Here is a 22,118-nt window from a genome sequence, read left to right as displayed (position 1 = left end):
ACATGTTCTGTTTTCTCCTTTTAACCAGTTTAGCAGAAAGCAATTGAGAGCTCATTCTAGTGGCTGATGAAAACCGTAAACCAAAACACAAAATAAAGGCAAAAGTACAAATTAGTGCTACTGAAAAGAATGCTCCCAAACCAGCTGTGCTTACATACATCAAGTTCACATTATTAACTACGGCATTTCTCCAACCACTGTGTTGTCAGCACAGTGCATGGAAGCCTTCATCTCTGCCCATTATTTCTTTTCATAAGAATCAAAATAACTTCAGAAAATAAAATTGAGGATGAAGTGCAAGAGATACACTGCTGAAAATAGTTGGTTTGTTTAAAAAAACAAAACAAAAAAACAAGTGGTGAAAAAGCGTTTGTCGAGTTTGTTTAAGAAGAGCTGCACTTTGCTGAGCTGGAGATAAAAAATGTGTGTGGAAGATGGCTGCTGTTAGCCCCCCTTTGGACTGACGGATCAGCCCCGAAGTGGTGTCAGAGCAGGGAGACATCAGCTTCAGTAATGGAGAGATGTCTGCTGGAAAGATTGCTCTATCACCGTGATGGGTTCCTCACATGTTATAAATCTGAGATTGTTCTTTCCTGCCACAGAAATGAGCAGCTCTTTCTCCTTCCTAGAATGAAATGTCGGGTAGAGAAAGGAACAGAAATGAAAACGAAAAGTGAGGAAAGTTATCTTTTTAACATAAATCTCGTGTGGAAACGGTACCAAACCCATTAGCCCTGTGAAAAACTGCACTTTGCCCATCTTCTACCTACACGTGGAAAGCAACAAGCATTTTTATGGCATCTCCCCTCTCCCTTCCCTTGTGCTTTTAATCTAGGTGCAGCAGCAATGGAGCGCTCTAAATCTCGTGTGGAAAGTGAGGTCCAAGGTGCTGACAGCTCAGGGAGCTGCCATCCATGCTATGAGGAGAAGGTGGGAAAAGGGGGTCCTGCCATTGCCTTGAGATCACAATAAGGAGTTGACAAACAGTGGTTACTCACTGTGTTCTGTGGCACTTGCTTGTCTGGCTGCATGTCCTTGAGAAATAGGGGATTTGCCTGTGACACATAATCACTGCCTATAAAAGCTAGGTCTGAATGCAAGGAAACTTCCCCCCCCACACCTTCCTTTCCCTCTTCTTGATGCTGTTGTTGCACCCTTTGTCTAGCATAGGTTGATCTGGTGTTCGCTATGAGGAAGCTTCGTAATGCATCCTTTTGAATTTGTTCACAGAGCATTGGTAGTTCTGGAGGTGTTGGTTGCACACAGGTTTTTTTGAGTTGATGGAAAAAAAAGCAACAACCCCAAACTGCAAGGTTTTTTCATGCTGGTAAGCGAGTACTTCATATTCCTAAATAAATATGCATGTTAAGCATAATTGTCAAATTTCTATGAGCTCTGATTAAGTTCAGTTAGCTTGTCAACATAGATTCCATAAAAGAAAACAAACGTAGGTGCAATCATTCAGCTAACTTGCAAAGGAAACTTGGAGCAGAACTTGTTAAATGTAATTCAAGCCAGATATAGAAAAGTGGTAGTTAAATACAATATAACATGGTTTTCATGGGTAGGTCATGCTGAGCTGACTTGATAGCTGTGTTTGATAAGATCACTGGTTTTCTATGCAAAGGAAAAGCTGTGTCTGCCATCTGGAGTTCTGTAAGGCTTATAATAAGGGAAATGAGAGGCTGGTAAAAAGGGAGTATGTGCAGAGGAAGTATAAGGTGAGTTAAGTTGGTTGGGGTTATAAAATACAGTTTGATGTTATCAGGGTTAGGGTAGGTTACTGGTTGTGTTTGCAAGGGTTGTTCTGGGGCTGAGCTTATATTTTTAATGATCACCTTGGCACAAAGACTGGCAGCATGCGGATGCAGTTTGCTGAGAGCAAGTGTAAGAATGTATAGCCATTACATGAGAGGGTTTAAAAAAGACAGCTTGGTGATACAAAGATCCAGAACAGATCTTGTTGAAACTCAGCTAATTCAAGTTGCTGCAGATAAATTCTTGCCGGTGTCCCAAACAAGGGCATTAATAGATGTTTCAATAGCAAGTTCCACTTCTACTTCATTTAGGTGTTTCTTGTTATCTCGAATTATTCTTGGTTTTTTACACTGTGCTCACAGCAGTGTTGTGCTGCCAGCTTGCAGTCCATAATGGGATCTACTCCACAATGGAGGACATGGAAAGCCTCTAAAATGCTTGGAGCACTCTGTTCAAATGGTTGAATCGCAGCTAAAGTACTGTTGCCATCTTGTCAGCATGTTTCATACTTCTGTTTTGTATTTATCATCATAAAGTTTGCCTTCTTCCTTTTCTCAATTGTTCATAACATTTCTTTTTAGACTTTTAATCGTCTGTTTTATTTTTTTTCTCACCTGCTATTGAGACTCTTGTGTTCCTTCTTGTTTGTTCTGCCCTTTATATTTTTTATATTCGTATTTATTGTCCTGCGTGTTTATTTTTACATTGTACTTTCTCTTTGTTTCTATAAACTGTGTTCTGACTTCATTATAAGTAATAGCTTGAATCCCTCTGTGCCCAGTTGAGAGAGTTGCCCAACTCTGAGAATGCATTGAGATTCTGGGTGACCGGGAGCCTGTGCATACATTTTCTTGCAGTAGTCTGCATTCTAAATTATCAGAAATCATTTGGCATGAAAATGAGATAAATATGTATTTAGTTTCTTTTAGGAGACTTGTGAAAGGTGTACTCAGCTTCAGTAGGTCTGTTGTTCCACAGTTCAGATAGTTGAAATGAGCGTTCAGGTTCCTGAGCTGTCTGTACTCTGTTCCCTCTGATGTTCTCTGGCCACTGCTCCTCCTTTGGTCTGCAGTACCTGGCTCGTGGGCTTTGTATTTTCTTCTGTGTGTGCCTGAAACTTAAAACTGGCAGTAACAGGTGAGTAAGTAAGTAAGAAGCAGTGAATAGCAGTTCTAATACTTTCACTCTTTAGATGAGCGTTTTACAGCTCGTGTTAATACAGCTTCAGAGACTGATGGACAGCTGGCGGTTGTTGTAGTGCTGGAACTGAAGCGGTGTTCTCTTTGAGTAAGCAGAGCTGGGCTGTTCTGTGCTCCTCTGTTGGCCGGGCTGTGTCTCACTGCATTTGCTCCAGGTTCCTCCTGTGCTGCTCCGGCCTCAGGGTGTTCTCCTGATCCCACCAAGTTCTCTTGGGGAGTTGTATGTGTGGACTGTATTTACCTGCTGAAGGGAAAAAAAAGGCAGATGAAACATGGCCTGTGAGATTTCTTGGGGAAACAGAACTTTATTTTTGGTGATTCTTGTGGGATTTGCTCTGTTCCAACGACTGAAGATTTTAAGGGAAAAGGGTTAATGCTGTCAGTTTCATAATGAAGTGTAGGTTTGGCAGGAAGAGGAACTCCTGATGAACACTGCTTAGCTTGTGCCATGCAATCAGTGTCTCTTAACTATCTGAATGCAAAATGTCTTCCTTCTGTGTTGTCCCTTGTTTAGTACCTTGCTGCCTGGTCCGTTGGAAGCTTGAGCATGTGCTTTCATATAACACCTGCCTTGGTTTCTTTTAAATACATGAACTTGCACAATAATTCCAAATTTAGGACAAAATTAAACTCGGAAGATGATGGTGTCAGTGCCAGCAGCTACAGAGCTTTCATGATTCCCCCAATTAGAGATGTGTTTTGTTTGTCAGAAATGACTGGAAGGTGTGTAGGAATTAAATTAAGTACGATATTTTAAGACTAGCATTCAGTTTTTTATATCTTGAAGTTAATCACAGGATTTAACCTAATGTGAAGTTATTTCGTGGTCTGTTGAGGAGCTTTTGTCTCCACCATAGGAAGATTGCGTTACCGTTTAACCTTACCTTTGGAGGCTTTTCTTCTGCACGTTTTCCTTTAGAGGACGTAATAAAAGGAACGCGGAGAGTGGACGTGACATTCAGGTTTAAAAACGAAGCGTTTAATGGAATCATGAATAAATGGAAACAGATTTGTCTGTCAAAAATTAAATAGGAGTATTCTTTGATTAATATCAAAATCTAATCTAAAATAGTTTTAGCCATTTCATACAGGTGACATCTGTGCTTAAATATAATTTCCTCTCCCTGTTCTGGCATGACTGTTAATTACTTACTCAATGTAGTTCAACATTTAGTTAATAAATATGTCAAGCTTTTACCATGGTGTTCTTTTTGCAGAGTTGTGAATTCGCAATTAGTTTTAGATTTACTACATGGTGACAGACAGTGCTGTATAAATAGAGGTTAAACACACAATTTACATATTAATTTCATGATTCATTTATTCAATGATTTATGTGGATATAGATTGTATTTAATCTCGGCGCTGTAGTTGTTTCAGGCATGACGAACAGAATCACTGCGCTGGCAGAGAAGTAATGATGTCTGTATTGAGCTATAGAAAGCAGAGAGGAAAAATGAGAGATCTCGAAACGCAATGATTCATTAATCGCCATAGTTTTTAAGAGGCTGGTGAAAAGCAGCAAGAGGCTTCTAAAGCGTGGGCAGGCAGGCACGAGTACGTGTGTACATGAGCACATGTGTCTCCAGCTGTGTTGAGTTCTCCATCTAGAGCAGGGCATGTCGTTGGGTGCTGGTTCGGTCCTGATTCTGTTAACCTTGGCAGGCACGTCTCCTTGTTGTGGGGGTCCTTCTGCACAGCCCGTGATTGTCAGCTTTTCACACTTAGGAACACGTGTGCTTAAAATTAAACAGAATTGGCTTTTTTTTTTTTCTTTTTTTTTTCCATGTGATATATCTACTTACTGTGCTCAAAACACTTGTTTGTAATTTCTCTTCCGTTTGTTACAGTGCAGCTGAAATATTACAATATTTAAAGGAAGTTTAATTAACATTTATTTTATCTATTAAAAATGTTTGGGTTTTGACCCTTCTCATTTTGTCGTCTTTAATGAAGGGAATACTGAAGTATTTGTAGGTGAGATGAGAACCTGAGAGACTCCTCTGCATGCTTGTTACTTTGTGTGCCTTTTATAGGTAGGTGGAGAAATGAATTAGTTGAGGAAGCACTTTGAAAACTCAGGCTTGTAAATACTTAAGCTCACATGTGCATTTGACATTCTGAATTACTAACCTAAAGCAGGTTTTTAGTTTCGTTTTCCTTCCAGCTGTGTGAAAACATAAAGCTTTCTGAAGTGAAGGGAATCCCTGACCTAATGTAGCAAACTGTGGCCTTGAAATGGATGCGATACAGTTCAAGCAGTGTTGAATTAGCATACAGTTCATTTAATTCAGTACATACAGTCCCGGACCTCTGGACTCTTTTGCTGCAGTCTGATTTCAGCAGCTCTCAACCCCTTAGCCAGCAGAACCACAGCTAAAGAGTTGATCTTGGAGGTGCAGTGATGCTGGGGACCTTCTGCAGGAGGGCTTTGGAGTGATATCCAGGAGGACTCAATACCGAAAGCTGCATTAATTTGTATTTAGTCTGGGTAAAACGTTGGGGTTTGGAAACGTGAGGACAAACTCAAAGAGCTGACTTTAATTAATTAATTAATTATTTATTTTTTTTCCATAGCAGATTTTAAATTAAACTGGATTTTTGCTCTAGATTCTGAGGGGAAAAGGACAGCTTCCTTCCTGCTGATACCTGCTGTGCCCCTCCCTGCTGCTGTCTCAGTTCTTTTAGTGGAGGTTTGCACAGGAGCCAGAGCTGTGAGTGAATCCCACATGCCTCATGTTGCAGCTGCTTTGTGACTGGAGAGGGGAGACCCCACCTTTAGTGTGTGCTGTGAATCCCTACGGGTTAATGGCTGCAAAAATAAAATGAAAGGAAAAAAAAAAGTAAAGAGAAAAGATAATTGGAGCAAATAAACCAGGATAGTTGGAGACAGATAAAGATCCTGGAAGAAATGAATGAATTACATCTTTAATCCATTAAGATAAGCAGCTTATTTGAATAGACAGATTTGTCTGTGGGAATGTTCTGAGTACATTGCCGTGTTTCTCAGACCCTGCTGCCGTCTGTGTCACGCTTCCAAATAAACTCATGGGCCTGACATCTCATGGGAGTATTGTCACCTTCCTTTAAACATGAGATTATTCTCCCAAAATAATATCCAAATGATCTTTGTATTTTGAGCTCAGTGGTAATGAAGTAAGAATCACTGTCGGTCCAAAACCTTTTAACTTCAGCGTTTGGTCAGGGGATGCGTTTCACTGCAGGCAGTGTGAGCTGTCTGGAGCCACTGAGCAGTGCCCCCTATCCTATAGCGTGCTGGGGGCTGAAGGCAAGCCAGCCTCGGGATGCCCTCTGTCCTGTGCTTGGAAGTGCAGGAAAGCAGAATCCGGAGTGATCCCTTCTTTACTGCTTAATTAATAAAAATAAAAGAGTGATGCCTTGAATTAGCTGCCATTTCTGCCCTTTCAAGTGAGTTCCTGCAATATGTTTGCAGATATATGGCGCTGGCACCTCACTTTCTGAGCCCCTTGAAAGTGTAATGTGCTGAGTAGCTGACTGCAGGGAGCAGGTGTCAAACAATATTTAAATGATGTTCTCAACAAAATAAATATCGAGCTGCCCTGTCACTTTGGTAGGAGAATAATCTGCTCAAAAAAAAAAAAAATCCCATTCATTGTAAACTGCCTCTGACATTTGTTCTTCAGGAATTATTTGCAGTTTATCTTCTGAGCTGGAGCCTTTTATCGGCGCAGCAGTTGAACTGCAGTGCAAAAAAAATGGTAATTGAGTATTTTATCAAACGCTTCCAACAAAACGGACTTTGCAAGTCGTAAATGAAGATTAAAACCATTGTTGGCAGGGATGAACAAATTGGAATGATTTATTATCTGAAACATCAATATGTCACTGCTCAGAAATAAAATAAAAAGAAACAAACAACTGCGCCCTCTCCCCCCAAAATCTGCACTTAGTCTCAGCCAAGCGATGGAAGGTAAATGCATGTTTTAATTATTTGTGCTAGAGAGGCTGTTTATAAAAAAAAAAAAAAAGACAAGAAAAAAGAGACAGCATCATCATAATGGCACAGCTGCTGCGGGACATTATATGAGGCAAAGAGATGGTAATAAAAGAACTGTGTCAAAGGAAAGCAACTCTGAATGTGTACTTCAGCTCTTGTGATTGCAGAAGGAAGATTAAATATTATAAATGAGGCAGTTCGACAAAGTGGATTTACTAATTCTGTTTAACACCTAAAGAGCCGCTGCTTTTAATTGAGGCTTAATCTCACCTCAAATGTTGCAAACGTATCGTATTTAAACCCTATAAATAATTGCATGGTCAAGAATAATTGAAACGAATCTGAGTTATTATCTGCGTATCAGTTTTAAAGTATAAAACAAATGGGCCACGAGCAGCCTGACAAGATTATGGAGTTTAGGAATTTCTGTAAATGTTCATCCAAATGTAAGCTATAATGCTTTTGAGAGACCTGTTAATAGGGCAGAAGATCTGTTTATTTGGTACTGCTGTCCCTGAAGCAGTGTTCTGTAGGTATTGGTAGGTACTAAGTGCAAGCAGTGAGGTTGTGTTGGTTGTTTTTGGTGTAAACTTCATGTGAGCACCTCACCCTTGGCAGTTCTTTGGGCTGCAGGCTGGCACTTGCTGGGCACGTCACAGAGGATGCTGCCTCGTTCTGGAAGCAGCAGGTGGGTCATAGTGCAGCTTGTTGTGATGCTGCCTGTCCAGTGGTGATGCTGGAAGACATTGGAAGCTTAGGCTTGCCCAGGGAAGCTGGGATTTTCAGACCCTCAAGACCTGTGGGAGCAGGATGCAGAGTGGGAGGTGGGCTGAGGGGAGAGCAGCAGTGAATAGCTTCAGTGATGTGCCTGGTGTTTGACACCCACAGCCAGGTAAGTGGGTGTAACTGACAGTGGAGGGAGATGATTCCTAATTTGTATGTAAGCAGTGCTCTGGAAAGGTGATAGATGTCACATCTGACTTTTTTTAGTCTTTCTGCGGTTGTAAAATACTACGAATAATAAAAATAAATGTTTAATGCCTTGACGAGATGGCAGCAGTGCCAGTTAAAGCAGCATCAAGCTGCATTAGAGGAAGCATTGGTTGTCAGGGAATTTTCCTTGTCTGGCCATGAGCACAGCTAACATACACCTGATTCACTGGTTGATTCTTTTCATACCAACCGTGGGCAGTTATGACTACTGTGCTTTGGAGTAAACCTCTGGCATCATATAAAGAGTTCAGGATGGCTTTCAGTACTTTGCAGTAAAGGCGGTCCCTAGGAATTGCTTGCTGAATAACTCCTCAACAGACCATACATCATTTTTATTTGCTGTAGTTGGGGTGGAGAGGCTACATACCATATGTACAATGCTGGTTGGAAGTTTGCTGGAAACATGATGTTCCAGAGCTGTTTGGAGTTCAGCAGAGATAATATTCCGTCTTCCCAAATATATTTCTCCAGTAGCATAATATTAAGGTTGGAAAGTAAATGGATAGATGCCAGATTTGGGAAATATGACCCTTCCTTCTCATATGCTAGTTATTTGTTATATTAATAGATATATTATTAGTTATGTTAGTTATGACTTGTATAACTAACATATTAGTTATGACTTGTTTGAACCTGTCATTCAGTCTTTGGCTTTGGAAACTGTTGTTGTGAACGAATGTTTGAGCAATATTAGTTAGAATTCTTATCGGAAGAAAACTTCAGTTTCATTTGAAAAGCATCAGTTATATAAAAACACTTGTTAAATTCGAATGATGAATCACGTTGGGGCAATCTGTACATGAGTTGTTCCAGTCAAAATGGTTTTCTCCATCTATGTTTGGAGGTGGATCTTGGCAGGAACAGCAAATCCTCCAGCAGCCATTCTTACAGTTATCACTGTAGTATTTCTTGAGTAGGTCCGTGCTGCTTCAAATTCAGTATTGCTGCTTGATTTGTAGTATTTAAAGACATTTTTTTAAGAAGGAACTTATTGTGCCATGCCCTGTAATTTTTATATTTTGTAGCCGTTGCTACATAATAAATAGGTCATTTCATAGAGCCTTTTGATAGCCCTGTATGTGGCGGTTAATCTTCATCACCTTCACCTGTTTTGATCTTCGTAAACTTAGTGCAGTGTAGTTCATATATTAGTACTGTATTTATTGGTTTAGCTATGATCCTGAAGAAATAAACATGGGCAGACTGTATTCCATCTAGAGCTATATTTTCCATACTACCTTCCTGTATCAGTAGTTTCAAGTATATGGGGAGAACAACATGGCCAAATTAAGAAGACTTGAGGTGTTCTGTGAGTGGTATCAAAACGTACCACCCTGGCTGATAAGATGGCTTTTGATACATTTAGCTCTTCCTGATCAATGTTTTGCATCACATTCTCATGTGACTTCATATATAATAGCAGAAAAAACAAAACTAATTGTTTATGTAGTTGCTTCTTCAATCAGTAGGTCTTTTTTTTTTTTTTTTGCTGGTCTTGAATATCTCAATGACCTTGAATGTTGAGTAACTAAATAACAGTACTCATTAAATTCTATTATCTTCCTCTGCCATCCGAGCTAAAATAAAGAACAAGACAGAACAGGGATATTCTGCAGGCTAAATAGAACAAGGTGGTTACAATTTTTAAGGGAGCTTCCTTGCTGTTCACCTTTTGATTTAAATTATACATAAAATATGCAAGAATAAGACTGCAAACTTAGAAGGCGAACAAAGCACCGGTGACCTGGTTTAACAAACGCTGGTTGTCTTTTGATAATGTGCTGAATGGGCCTGGGCGCTCAGTTTGATCTCTTTCAGAGGTGGCATCAAGGGATAATTTCTGTCTCTTCTGAGAAGATTCATATTCAGGATTATTTCCAGTGTCTGAGTGGCGACAACTGCCCTGCCTGGAAGGAAAGGCTCAATTCATAGGCTACCTGTGTCTGTCTTCTTGCTGCTTTTGTTTCTGGGATTGCCTGTAAAAGTAGCAGGTTGGCACCGGTCCTGTCCATGTGGAGTCTAAAAACACTGGACAGACTCTGTCAGATTTGGTCTCCTTGTGTGCACAGCTCTGCTCATCTCCATGGCATGCTGCTAAGTCAGTCTAATGGTAATTCTTTCATAGAAAGAGGTGACTTGGAAGCATGTTTCCCCAGGCTATCTGGGGGATGTCCTTCTATATAGCTGCTCTGATGTGCATCTTTTCCTGGATTTCAGAGCCGTGGGATCTCCTGGAGACAAAATTTATGGTTATGCTGTTGGGCAGAAGGTGTCCAAAACTCTGCCCTTGTACCAAGCAGTCATCAGATGTGACTGATTAGTTCGCAGAACAGGTTTGGTGCTGGAGTTCTCTCTGCAGATTAACATAGTTTGTCCAAACCAGCAGGTTTCATTGTAAGATACTGTAGCATGAATCTAGTGGACATAATGAAAAAGAGTTATTGTAGCAGTAAATGTTGTGAAACTTCATTTTACCGGGTGATATGTGGTTAAAATAAAACCCTGCTCGCTATGTTAAACTTAATTGTGTAGGTGTAATTTTTACTTTTCTCTAATGTTTCTTTGAGATAGGCTTTTATTGGCTGCCATAGGAAAAATGTACCTGCTTAGCGGGATCAGACTATGTGGGGGAGGAGATAAACACTAGAGGGTAAAGTGCCTTCTTAGTTGAGCTGGGAAAGATCTCGTAAGATATGAAAGTGCAGTGTGGAAGGTTGTTTGCAGGACAGCTGGATGGGGATGGCGTGGCTGTGTGGCTCTGGAAGGGCAGCTCCCTGTGGGCTCTGCATCACAGTGAGTGCTGGCAGGAGCTGGGTGGCAGCAGGGGTTGTGGGTCGCACTAGTTGAACGTGGCTACTTGAAGACTCAAAACTGCTGCTTTGTAGCATTTTTCTTTTCCTCTTGTATCCTGGCAGCTGCTGGGTGCAGATTAGGAATATCCCAAACTGGGAGTCTCTCAATTAGAGCATGATTTTCTTCTTGAATTCCGAGATATTGTCAGGTCATTTAGAAATACTGTTCGCAGTTGTTGGTTTGAGCTTCATGTATTCACAAGTATCCAGACTGAAGTGCTGCTAATTCAGGTTTCTGCTCTATAGGTGGTGTTCATGGCTGAGTACTGTGATTGGTTTTAATTTTTCTGCTTCTCTTTAATAAGTTGTTTCTCAGGTAAAATAAGGGAGGTAAGACTGCAGCATCTCTGCAGGTCTCATGTTTTCCATGTGTAACATAAAATGTTAACTTCCAGGTTTAAACTGTGGGTGAGTACAAGGCTGCTTTGATTTCATACTTCATTTCATTAATTATGGGGAGATTTTTAGAATTTTCCTTCAGAATATATCAGCAGAATAGGGAAAATGTTAAATATTTTCATAAATCTTTCAGAAGGCAGAAATTTCCAGACAGTGTTGAGAAATCTGTGATGAGGTTGGAAAAGCTCTTGCAAGATGCAGACAAGTTCAATTACTTTATGTATTTAGTGACTGATTCAAGTCACATTCACGCTGGAGAATAAGTTCCTCTGTGTTAACAAGTATAGAGGAGAGCTTGTTTTCTTCAAATAGTTATAGAGTCTTTTGAAGTGAGAGGAGAAATCCAAAGGGAGGGCATGAGAATGACCCTGTGCTGGTAAGCAAACAAACTAATTGCTTGATAATGGTGTTTTGGGTCTTCCTTGAGCACTGATGTCTGTCTGCTACCACCGGCTGGCATCATGTCCATGCTCTGGGCCCTCCAGAGAAGAGAAACAGAGGAGACAGAGGGATAGGAGGAAGATGTGTATAAAATCTGTTGAGCTGTCCTTGATGTGATTTCTTTTTTTAAAGAAATTCATGTAATAAAGCCTGTAAATAGGACGTCTACGGAGGCTTATGTATCCAAAAGCATTCGGCAAACTACACTTTGACTTGAATCCAAAGTGTTTTGTCTTCATGTGAGGAAAAGAAGGTGACGGCCTGTTGAGAAGTAAGAAAACCAACTCAGAATTCTAGGGATACGTCTTCCGTTTCTGATAAAGCTACTGTATATACTTTAAAACTTTGGTTAGAAGCACTTGGGTTTCACCTGTAACTCTTGGTTGAAGAAGCTGCTTCAGTGGTGCGTGGCCTAAATATCAGGTATTCAAAATGAGGACCCGAGGGGCTCTTTCTTGCCTTACTGCAGCCCCTGGCTGGCAGGCCTTGCCTAGCTGCTGAGCAGCCATGCCCATCAGGAGCAGGGGAAACCTGTGCTCAGCTGGTGCTGTGAGTGGGCTGATGTGAAAGAGGCAGAGTAAAGGATCGATTCATTTTATCAGTACCTCTGGTGCTGTAATATTTTTGATGAATAGAATTCATCCTGGCTTGTTCTTGAGTTTCAAGTTTGAGTAAAAAATCTGTGTGAGATGTGAAGAAGCACTTAGCTGTGACATCACGTGAAACCAAATGTTTTGTCTCTTGAAAATTTCTGTCTACAGCAAAGGTAAAAATGCACAAGATCTAAGGTAGAGATTTGGTACTCCTGCAGTTATGCAGAGCAAGTTTGAGATGTAGATTATTTCAATTTGTAAGGCTGTCAGTCAGACATTAAATTAATTACAAACAGGCAAAGATTTCACAATGAAATAAACAAGGTCTTTGACATAAATTATATCCTATCATTAAAATATTTGGAAATGTGTAATTATGGTATTTAGTTGTGTTATTCAAATTATAATTAATAGGAGCCTCAATAATATTACCTCTTCGTAAATGACTTCACATTTTGAAATGCTTTCTTTTATGTGCATTTTGGATTTAGATATCCTATTTAGGTATTTTTATACTCTTCCTTCAGGGATCATTATTCAGGTGCATTGTGTGCAGAAGTTTCAAGGTCAGCATTACTTGAACAGTTGTAATAGTCCCAACAGAAAGATAAATATATATTGACTAAGGCTGGAGCTTCAGTTCTTTCTGTTGCTGAAGGTCAACAGCCCCTCTGAGGTGCTCTCCAACCTTCAAATGTCTATAGGTTAAATCACTGATGAATTACTGCACTTTCCTAAATGAAGGAAACATATTCTACACAGAGGCAGCTCCTGGCATCATGCGTGTTGACTGATACACTCTTGAAGAACTACGCGGAAACAGTGCTCACAGGCTTTGTGAAAACAAGCGTAAAACAGCACGTCTGAATTTAATGCATCTGGCTGTAATCGGGAGCAAAGCCTCTGTTCTGTTTCCTATGAAAGTCCAGTTGTTTGTATGTCAGCTAGCTTGAAGTGCATTCACAATCTCACAGTTGTTACTGATTTTAAATGGTAGCAATCACCAAAAGCATTGGGAGTTCTTTAATTGAGAGTAACCATGGGACTGTGCTTGATCTTAACATTCAAAGGCAAATTCCTCAGTAAACTATTCTTGCTGGCTTTCCAGTGAACGGGAGAATACACAAACATGCCAGACTGTAAACAACACACAACCTTCCCCTTTGCTAAAAATATTCTGAAGGCTGGAAGTAATCCTCTTACAGAGCACTTTGGAATGCTCACAGTAGGGTATAGTGAGACTAAATGAGATACTTGGCTTTGCACATACTCCAGCCCTGTTCCAGAGAACACGATCTGCAAAGGTCATCTTGAGATCAGCAGAGGGACAGACTAAAGAATCTCATGTTGTAGGTGTGTATTTTGTCTCACAGCCTTTTGTATAAGGAAGCAGAGTAACACATCGGGATTTGGACTGTAATTTAGTACTATCTTAAAACGTCATTTGGAAAGTAAATATTCTTAAACTTCATGTTGGAATGTAATTTCAGTCACATTATCCTGTAATTTCACAACAGTGTAAAATTCAGTGATACATGTAGATGGTGTACACATTTGTGTCTGTCTGTAAAGGTTTCAGTTTAGTGTTACCTTCTGGAACACGTGCTTCAGATTATTTCTGAAACCTCCATGGAATAGCTTGGACAACTGCAGTTTTAGTGTAGCCTGAATCAGGAGGTTGCAGCAGGTCTGGAATCATCAGCTGCATGCTAGATGTTTATTGTACGTGAATTCAAGGTCTGTTGTTCTTTTCCTGTATATAGCATGTTAACTCATTGTTTTATTTTGTAATTCAAGTGAAAATGTTGTGTAAAAGCATTGTGCAGTCTGCTCGGCACTTATGTGACTCGTTTCATTCTGATATGAATTTCTGACTTCCTCTTGTCAACACTGCCTCTTTTTTTTTGGTTCTTTTACATAAAGTTCTCTATGACTGAGGATGTTCGACTCTAAGAGAGGTAAAAATGGGTTTTGGCCACCTGTAGCCCTCCCTTTGCCTCTTCTGTCCTCCTGAGCTACAGCACAGGTTGCCAGATCAGAGAAGGGGATAAAGTCAGATTCCTATTTGATGACCTATTGCAGTTCTCCATGGGAAGGCCAGGCTTGAGATGGCCACTGTGGTCAAGAGAATTTCTGAGAACTAATGACATTCTTCTCAGGGTTTGTCTACAAGAGGTTGTTCCGTACTAATTCTTTCCAAAATATCTCATCTCTGGTGAAGAGCCTAGTGGTCCTGCTCTGTCTTGTCTCCTGTCTTAGTATCTTTTTACAATGGGAATGTGCCCTTCCAGCCTCAGCTTTACTGCATATCTGCTAAGACAAAGAATCATGTGTAAGACGTATGATGAAATAAATGATGATGTCAGTTGCCTGTTCTTTTAAAACCTGTTTTAAACAGAGCTTCTGCTGGGTTGAACCTTCTGCTAGATGGGCAAAACTGGCCCCAAAAGGACCATAAATGGACCCTTACAAATGTCTACTGCAGTTTAATTATCGATGGGATCTAATTGTAGTTACCAGTATTGAATCAAACCCTTTTTACTGTTTTACTAATAAAAAATAGACATAAAAGGGGAGAAAAAATGTAAAACCAAACCAATGTATTTTCTTTAAAGATCTAAATGTTTGTAAAGAACAGCACGAGCTCCTTTAATCAATCAAAGTTGTCATTTAAATGCAATAGCTTGAACAGGGGATAATGCAGTTTGGCAGAATTTTTGCTGTCTTATAAGTACCAAATATAGATGAATATATAGTTCAAAACACTTTAATTTTTAAACTCTTGTCTTTCTTTTTCACTGCTGAAAAATTATTCTTGAAAAATAAAGAAACTGCCCTGTGGTCAAAGATAGTCTTAACTACCTGTCAATCAAAAGGAGAAGTTTGTTGAGACATTTAATTACAAGATAATGTAGTCATCAAAATCTCGTTGTGATAACTGACAGCTCATTTTGGACTGAAAGCGTACAGCTACCTCCCCTGAGGTCAGAGATGTTCCGAGGTTAACGTAGTAATGACAAGTCCTTTATTATCACATTATGACATTGAAAAAAATTGCAATTATACTAATAAATTAATAACAGTAATAAAATGACAGTCATAATTGCATAATATACATGTTGTCAACGGCATTTTTGTTACATGGCTGGAATTCATATTTTATCTTCATATCTTACGCTATATTAAATTTTCCCAATATAGTACAGGCATGCGGCGGCTTCTGAAATTTCTGAAAGCCTCAGCAGTTAGAGGAGCTGCTGTAAATGAGACTTTGGGACTTGACTTATCCTTTACTTTTATAGATTATTTTTTTTTAAAATGCTCAATGAAACTGAAGAATTTCGCACTTGATTCTAATTAAATGTTAGGATTAATTCCTAGCCATAGCCCTAAAGAAAATTTAATGTCTCTCATCAGATATAGTACTGGGTTTAACAAAAAGCTGAGTGATTTAGCCATGAACTCGTGAATTGTTGCTTCTCAGTTGATAAGTAGAAACTTAAAACACACCAAGGTTAAGGTCTGAACTATGTGTTGCAGATCGGTGTGGAAAGGGAGAGCTCATGGTACCATTAGATTTTATGTTATTGTGCTGAGAACGGAGGGGAAATAAGTTTTGTCTCATTTTACTTTGTGATGTTTAAGTCTCTGCCAATCAAAATACGTATGTATTATCCCATGAGATGCTGGTGCTCCTGGTTCCAGACAGGCAATAACTCTTCATTCTCCTACAGAAATGGTGAACGTCATGGTGGTTTTTTGATTCACACCTCTTCTCTTGGAGAAAGTGCCCATGCACAGACAGGATCAGGGAGGGCGGGATGGGTGGAGAGACTGAAGTCAAAACACTGGTGGTGTTAACAGTTCTGATGTAATATTTACCTGTACGTTTACTTTGCCCGTGCCTTGAGTGGGAATAAAATTGCCACCATAAGCACTGAGTCTCACCAGTTTACCCGCTGGCCGTAGGTTGTTTGCTGCTGGTGCTAATGCAGCTTTTTCTGGTGTAATGCTGACATACCTTTGTCAGCTTAAAATTAATAAATGTCTCAGACACTTTCAAGTTGATTGTTGCAGTGAGGACAAGTTCACTTTGTCCTTTGGTCATCAGAGCAGTTCATTTGAGTTGCTGGCTCTCTCTTTCTGTCTGAGACTTTTTATCTTTTCATACCTGCTCTGCTGGTTGTTTTGATCAGTTTTAAAGTAACATGAGCTTTGTCTCTTGATCTTTCCCAAAGTACTGGGAAGAGCAGCATCCCGACAACCCAGTGCTTGTTTCAAGATGGTTCCGGCTCAGAACTTAGTGGCTTTTCTGTGGATTATTTCTAATTTTGTCTCAAGTTTCTTTCCTCATTTTCTTCTCTCTTTCCAACACTGTGAAAACTGCCTGTTTTCATGACCTGGAGTTGTTTGTTGATGAACCTGACTTGTGTTAATTCTTGCTGCAGTTTCCTGTCCCCTGTAGTACCTGCATGGTGCAGTAGTTGCCAGGGTTCTTCCTTCTTTCATCTCTGGTCAGCACATCTGTGGGCAGTGCAGGAGCTTCAGTTGGTCAGAGATGTTGAGTGCTGTTTGATGAAGGATTGTAATGGGACTCTGAGTTCTGTTCCTCTGTGTTGGCAGAGAATATATTTTATATTCACAGATCAATAGATGAGAGAGAGAGATAAAAGAAGATTTTCTGACATCTTCAGAGAGAACATCTCTGGAAAATAAAAGTAAGGACAAGAAGGACCAGGTTATTTACAAATGTAACTTGGAAACAGAAGACATGCCTGTGTTATTGTAGACTTTAGATACTGACAGGTATGCTTGTGTGCATGAATGTCTAGTGTTAGTTATTTACTGCAGTAAATGCAAGTCCTTGTCAGCCATGACTGACTTAGAACTAATTTTCACTGTCTGTTATTGTCCATCTATTTCACTACCTTGATTTTCAATTTTTAATAATCTTTACTTTATCTCTAATGTCATCTTTTGTTTTGCAATGAACCTTTATGGCGACAGATGTACGGTTGTTCTGCCCTTTGAATTAATTCACGTTTCAGTCAGTACATGGATATGCCTCTTTCTGCACACACTTGCATAGGAGGTAGATAAAAGCTTAGGATGCACTTAGTGATGCGCTGTGATACTGAGACAAATCCTGAAGTACTGCTTTTTCCCTTGATTTGAGTTCCCTTTGGAGTGTGCTTGGAAGGAGGTGGCAGATGGAGCCCTACCAGTGCACCATTATGGGGCACTGAAACCTGCTCCCATTCCTGGACTACAGGGTGCCCTGGGAAGACAACTGTTTTTAATTTAGGAAACCTAGGAAGGAAAATAAAAGCTGTTTTGTATCATTTAGACAGTTCTAGTAGTTTAGTTGTAATTAGTATATGCAGTATCAGATTTACTCAAATGCTTGAGCAAATTGATCATGTTTAGGTGAACTTGCAGAGCAGGACTAAAGATATTTCCATGACAGAAACAAGTTTCTTGGAAGGGTTTGACTGACCATATTTTAATATGTGGAGCAGCTAAAGCTTTGTAATAAAAGGCCTGAATATTATTCATGTGGGAAAAATAACCTGCTGTTCTCTGCTCCTTCTGGAACTTAGGATGGAAGCAGACACCAAATGTGGCAAATTTTGATTTCCATTAACATTTATGCAGGGATGGAAAATGGCAGCTGTATGATAATATTTTTATCTTTACAGAAGCAGATGACAACAGGATTTAATACTGCTATTTCAAGTGAAGTTATTATGCCACTGTCACTGTGAAGCAGTACGCAGTAACAGAAAAGCTTTGGCAGTGAACATGTAGACTGTTTGATAGTTTTGTTCCAAACACAAATTCAGTTTTTCCTTTCCTGTTCCCTGACTAGAGCAGACTGTTTCTTCTATGGCATATGTCCCATAGCATTTCCTTCATGTCTTGTGAGCTTTGTCACCTCTTGGGTACGTTTAAGAACGATCACCATCTGTGTGCTGGGGAACAAGTAGCTTGCCCCTTAGTCGTAAGAGTTTGAGCTTTGCCAGTACTGAGCATAAGTGCGGCATGGCACTGGCTGGAGAGTAAGGACTTGCTTACTTCTTTATTTGCAAGTAGTCTGTAAACAAAGCGTAATGAACTTTTTCCTTTGTTTTCCTTCTTGGAGACTCTTCTACAATTTATTTTCTTCTAAAAGGGGTAACGTTATACGTGAATATAAAGGGCCCACAGAGAACAGCTTTTACTGTGACAGGAAGTGTTTTGTTTGGGGGTGATCATAGATTCAACAAGGCTGGAAAAGACCTACAAGATCCTCCAGTCCAACCATCCACCCATCACCAACATTTCTCACTAAACTGTGTCCCTCAAACATCCAAGTGTTCCTTGAACACCTCCAGGGTGGAATGTTCTGATCCATCTGATTATTATTTTCTTAAGCTTGGTTTATTTTTCCTCACAGTTGCACACTTTCTCATGCACTGTCTTTCAGAGTAAGAAGCATACGCGACTTTTTTTTTTTTAGCAAAAACATTTTTTAATTAAGCTCATTTAGAAACAGCTGGATTTAATGTGAGACAGTTGCCTGAATTTTAGGGAGTTTGTTAGCAGATGAATCCCTTAACGTTTAGCTGAGCAATTTATAAAGCAATCATATTTTTAGGTGCTATTCAGAGAGTGCATTGCTCAGTATGATAGAGGAGATAATCAGAGTGTTTTCCTCGGCCTTAATGTGTGTGAGTACAGGTGTCAATAGTACTTCTGTGATCATCCCTGCAGATGAAGGTCTGCCTTTGTCGTGGGCTGGATGGCATTTGGAACTTTCACGTAACCAAGTTGTCAAGAGTCCATGTGTTGGCCCAGAATTCATGATAAAAGGACACACTTTTATCTGCTGGGGTACTGCAGGCTGCAGAAGATATCCATCCCAATGCAGGAGTACAGAAATTCCCCTTACAAAAACAGAGTGTGTGGAAACAGACATCCACCTGGAATGCATCCTGAGCCTGATATTTCATTGCTTTGTGTTGGAGTTAATTGCTTAAGGCCATAAAACTTTATTTAAATGATCTCAGTTGAGCGGGTTTTGTTTGCTTGGGAGGTGCGTGTGTGTGTGTGACTGTACAAATAGATATTTTAAAGCATCACTTTGCAGAGTTACAGTGATGGCACAAGGAAAGTGGCGGATGAAAAGGCTGTGACTATTGAGCGCATCCCACAGTCAGCATCGTTCCTATTGTGTGCGGGGTGAGTCACAGCTTGTGCTGCCATCCAGATCCATCTCTGTGCAGGTCATTCAGTAACCAATTGAGAGGGTAGACTCTTATTCATATTTGAAGTGTAGTTCATTTCTTTACTGTTTTTTAGAAATAAGTATTTCCTTTTCCAGGGAGTTTCTGTTTTGCTGGTTTTACCTTGAGGTATTAGTGCAGTTCTTCTGTTTCAGAGGAAAACCAGTTAGCAGTTTAAAGTGACTTTGCAAGAGAGATTTAAGATTGCAGTCTGCAGAACGTTTTGTAAGAGTGAATATCAAAGGCAGATAAACAGAAAACCAGACCTAAATTTCACTAAGTGTATTCTTTCAAGCTCTGAAGAAATCAAAGATCAGATGCACGTGTAGGCATTCAGGGATATGTTTTCTTTTCCCCTCCCAGTTGATTTTTCTGTACAACACAACTTCTGAGCTTGTGTTTTGATATTAATTACGGAATTTTCTTTCAGAAAATACATTTGACGTGTTTTAAACCTTCTTATTTAATACTGGAAGGAAACTTAACTTGCTCAGAGCTCCCCATCTGGGAAGCTGCAGAGCACTTGGTGTTATATTTCTGGATGTTTAAGTTTCCTACAGATACAAGGATTCTGTTGAATGTTTCTGTCCAAACATCTCAGTCCTCTGAAGTCAGTTTTGGTTTTGTTAAACTCGCTGTTTTTCTTGTCATGAATTCAAAAATGTGCATCTGTGACGTACGTTAAGGAGAGTCTTTTTTTCTGTTTCTGTTATTGTTAAGCCATATATGTAATATTGTTGGTCTTAGAATGATTCAATCTATATTTGAATCAAGCACAAAATGCAGAATTTAGGAAATCGTATGCCTTATGTGGTACCTTATCTGGACTGATAGTAGGAATAATTGCTTTAATGGGTACATCTTTACAAATATACTAAAAAATGTTAGCACATCACTACTTGTATAACCACTTTTCTACTTGTTGCTTACTTTATCCTTATTACCTGTGCTTGTTTCCATCTGGTCTTAATCTTACAGGATCCGCTTCTTTTGTTTTCTTGTTTTGCTTGTTTCACTCCCCTTTCTTCCCATTTGATCCAGATAGTTCTTTATTTAGCAGACAAGTTTTGGTTGTAGCCTGAAAAGTCTGATCCTTACAGCACACAGAAGGTTTGCAGGCGCCCATCAGTGAGGACCATGCAGATAATGGAGATGGACTCTGCTTCTGCATGGGGAGGGTGTGGCTGGTGAAATAAATGCTGATGGAATAGCATGGGCACCTGAGAGAAAAACCATCTGAAGGCCTTCATTCCCAAATGTGAAGCTTAACGCTTTGTGTTCCATTTTCAGCTTTAGTTTTTAGTCATAGTAGAAATCAAAGCTGATGAAACTCTTTTTCAAAGGGAACACAAATACCTTTACCAAATAGTCGGAATATCTTTATTTCTGAGAGGAGGATTTATGTAAAGAAAAAAGTAAAACCATCTTCTATGTTCCCCCAAATCACTGTTGCTCCCATTTCTCTTCCCAGCCTTCTTGTTCTGTGATTGTATTGCAGTCTCCAGTCAGGTTTTGTTTGAGTCAGAAAATAGGAACGTTATATGCTCTTGCTTAGCTTTCAAGTCATTCATCTCTAATTTCTGAACTGCAATTAGAAATAAACTTTTTTTTTCTTGCCCCTACTTTTCTTTTTGCTTTCTAGGATAGCAATTAAGAAGAACTGGGTGAATAGGTTACCATTTTATCCAACTCTATTACGCTGACTGATGGAGCTATTAGATAAAGGCAAACTGTAATTCTTTATTACCTGCCTGGCTCATTTCTGCACTTTGCCCTGGAGAAGAGCTGCATAAAAGATCAGAGTGTTATTGAAAACTCCTGAACAAATATTGAGCAACTTGCTGGGTTACTCAGGTAATGACAGAATTTCAGGGCAAGGCAACGTGCGCACACGAGTGTTGTCCATTTATTTGGGTAAATGTGCTGTGAGAATCTGCTGGCATGGCATAGTTGAAATAAGGCAACTTTAGGAAAGAATAGTGAGAACACTCTGTGTATGATAAATACACTTATAATTAGGGAAACCATTAGAATGGACACCATGTACTTAACTATTCACAAAGAAGTCTTGAAGCGAAGCAGTTAGCTGCACAATGAAGGAAAGAAACAAAATGAATTATATGTAGCTGAATAAGCTTTTCAGAATCTCCAAGGAGGTGACTTGTCTGTTGATGGCCAGTGGGGGTCGAAGAGTGAAATAATTACTTAACAGCGTGTAAACAATGTGAGATGTGAAGTGTGCATTTTTATTTTTTCTCCCCTTTTCTTTTTCCTTTTGGTTTTTTTATTTTCATTGAGAGAGTTTCTTGTTGTGATGGCTCCACTGGGACAAGCAGCAGAGAAATTTGATTAAATGGATGCCTGGGGTCACGACCCTGTCTAAACATGCTGCAGCTCTCAGCATTAATCAAAGAATGTTTAAAAAAAAAAAATTCTGACCTTGCTGCATATGAGTATTGGTGAGCTCTGAATGCGGCTGTGGATGGATAGAGGGCTGTGTGTGGCTGTGTGAGCACTGGCTTACAAAGGAGAAGAGGAGGCAGGTTTCAAGGACAATGGCAACGCATAATGTTGTTTTAGTTCATATTATGGGACTTCCATGTGATGATAGCCCATCAAAGGCAGCGGAGTTGGGAGAT

General features: G+C 39.8%; 1 protein-coding gene across 6 annotated transcripts in view; it reads left to right on the top strand.

Moving 5' to 3' along the window:
* DACH2 (dachshund family transcription factor 2) overlaps window positions 1-22,118 on the top strand; it is a 244,614-nt gene that overhangs the window by 32,279 nt on the left and 190,217 nt on the right. Inside the window, exon 1 of one of the 6 annotated variants that reach the window (XM_085544593.1) lies at window positions 7,706-7,828. The exons of 4 other annotated variants lie outside the window; for them this stretch is intronic. The gene's annotated coding sequence lies outside the window, so the exon portion shown is untranslated. Of the gene's footprint in view, window positions 1-7,705; window positions 7,829-22,118 lie in introns of those variants that run through there. One more of the 6 variants, XM_085544592.1, reaches the window with a different exon arrangement.

This window comes from Coturnix japonica, chromosome 4 (assembly GCF_054131305.1).
Source record: "Coturnix japonica strain WE chromosome 4, WE-NBRP24, whole genome shotgun sequence".
Classification (NCBI taxonomy): Eukaryota; Metazoa; Chordata; class Aves; order Galliformes; family Phasianidae; genus Coturnix; species Coturnix japonica.
Note: the sequence above shows the minus strand (reverse complement) of the source record. Positions and strands in the feature narration are given on the sequence as shown.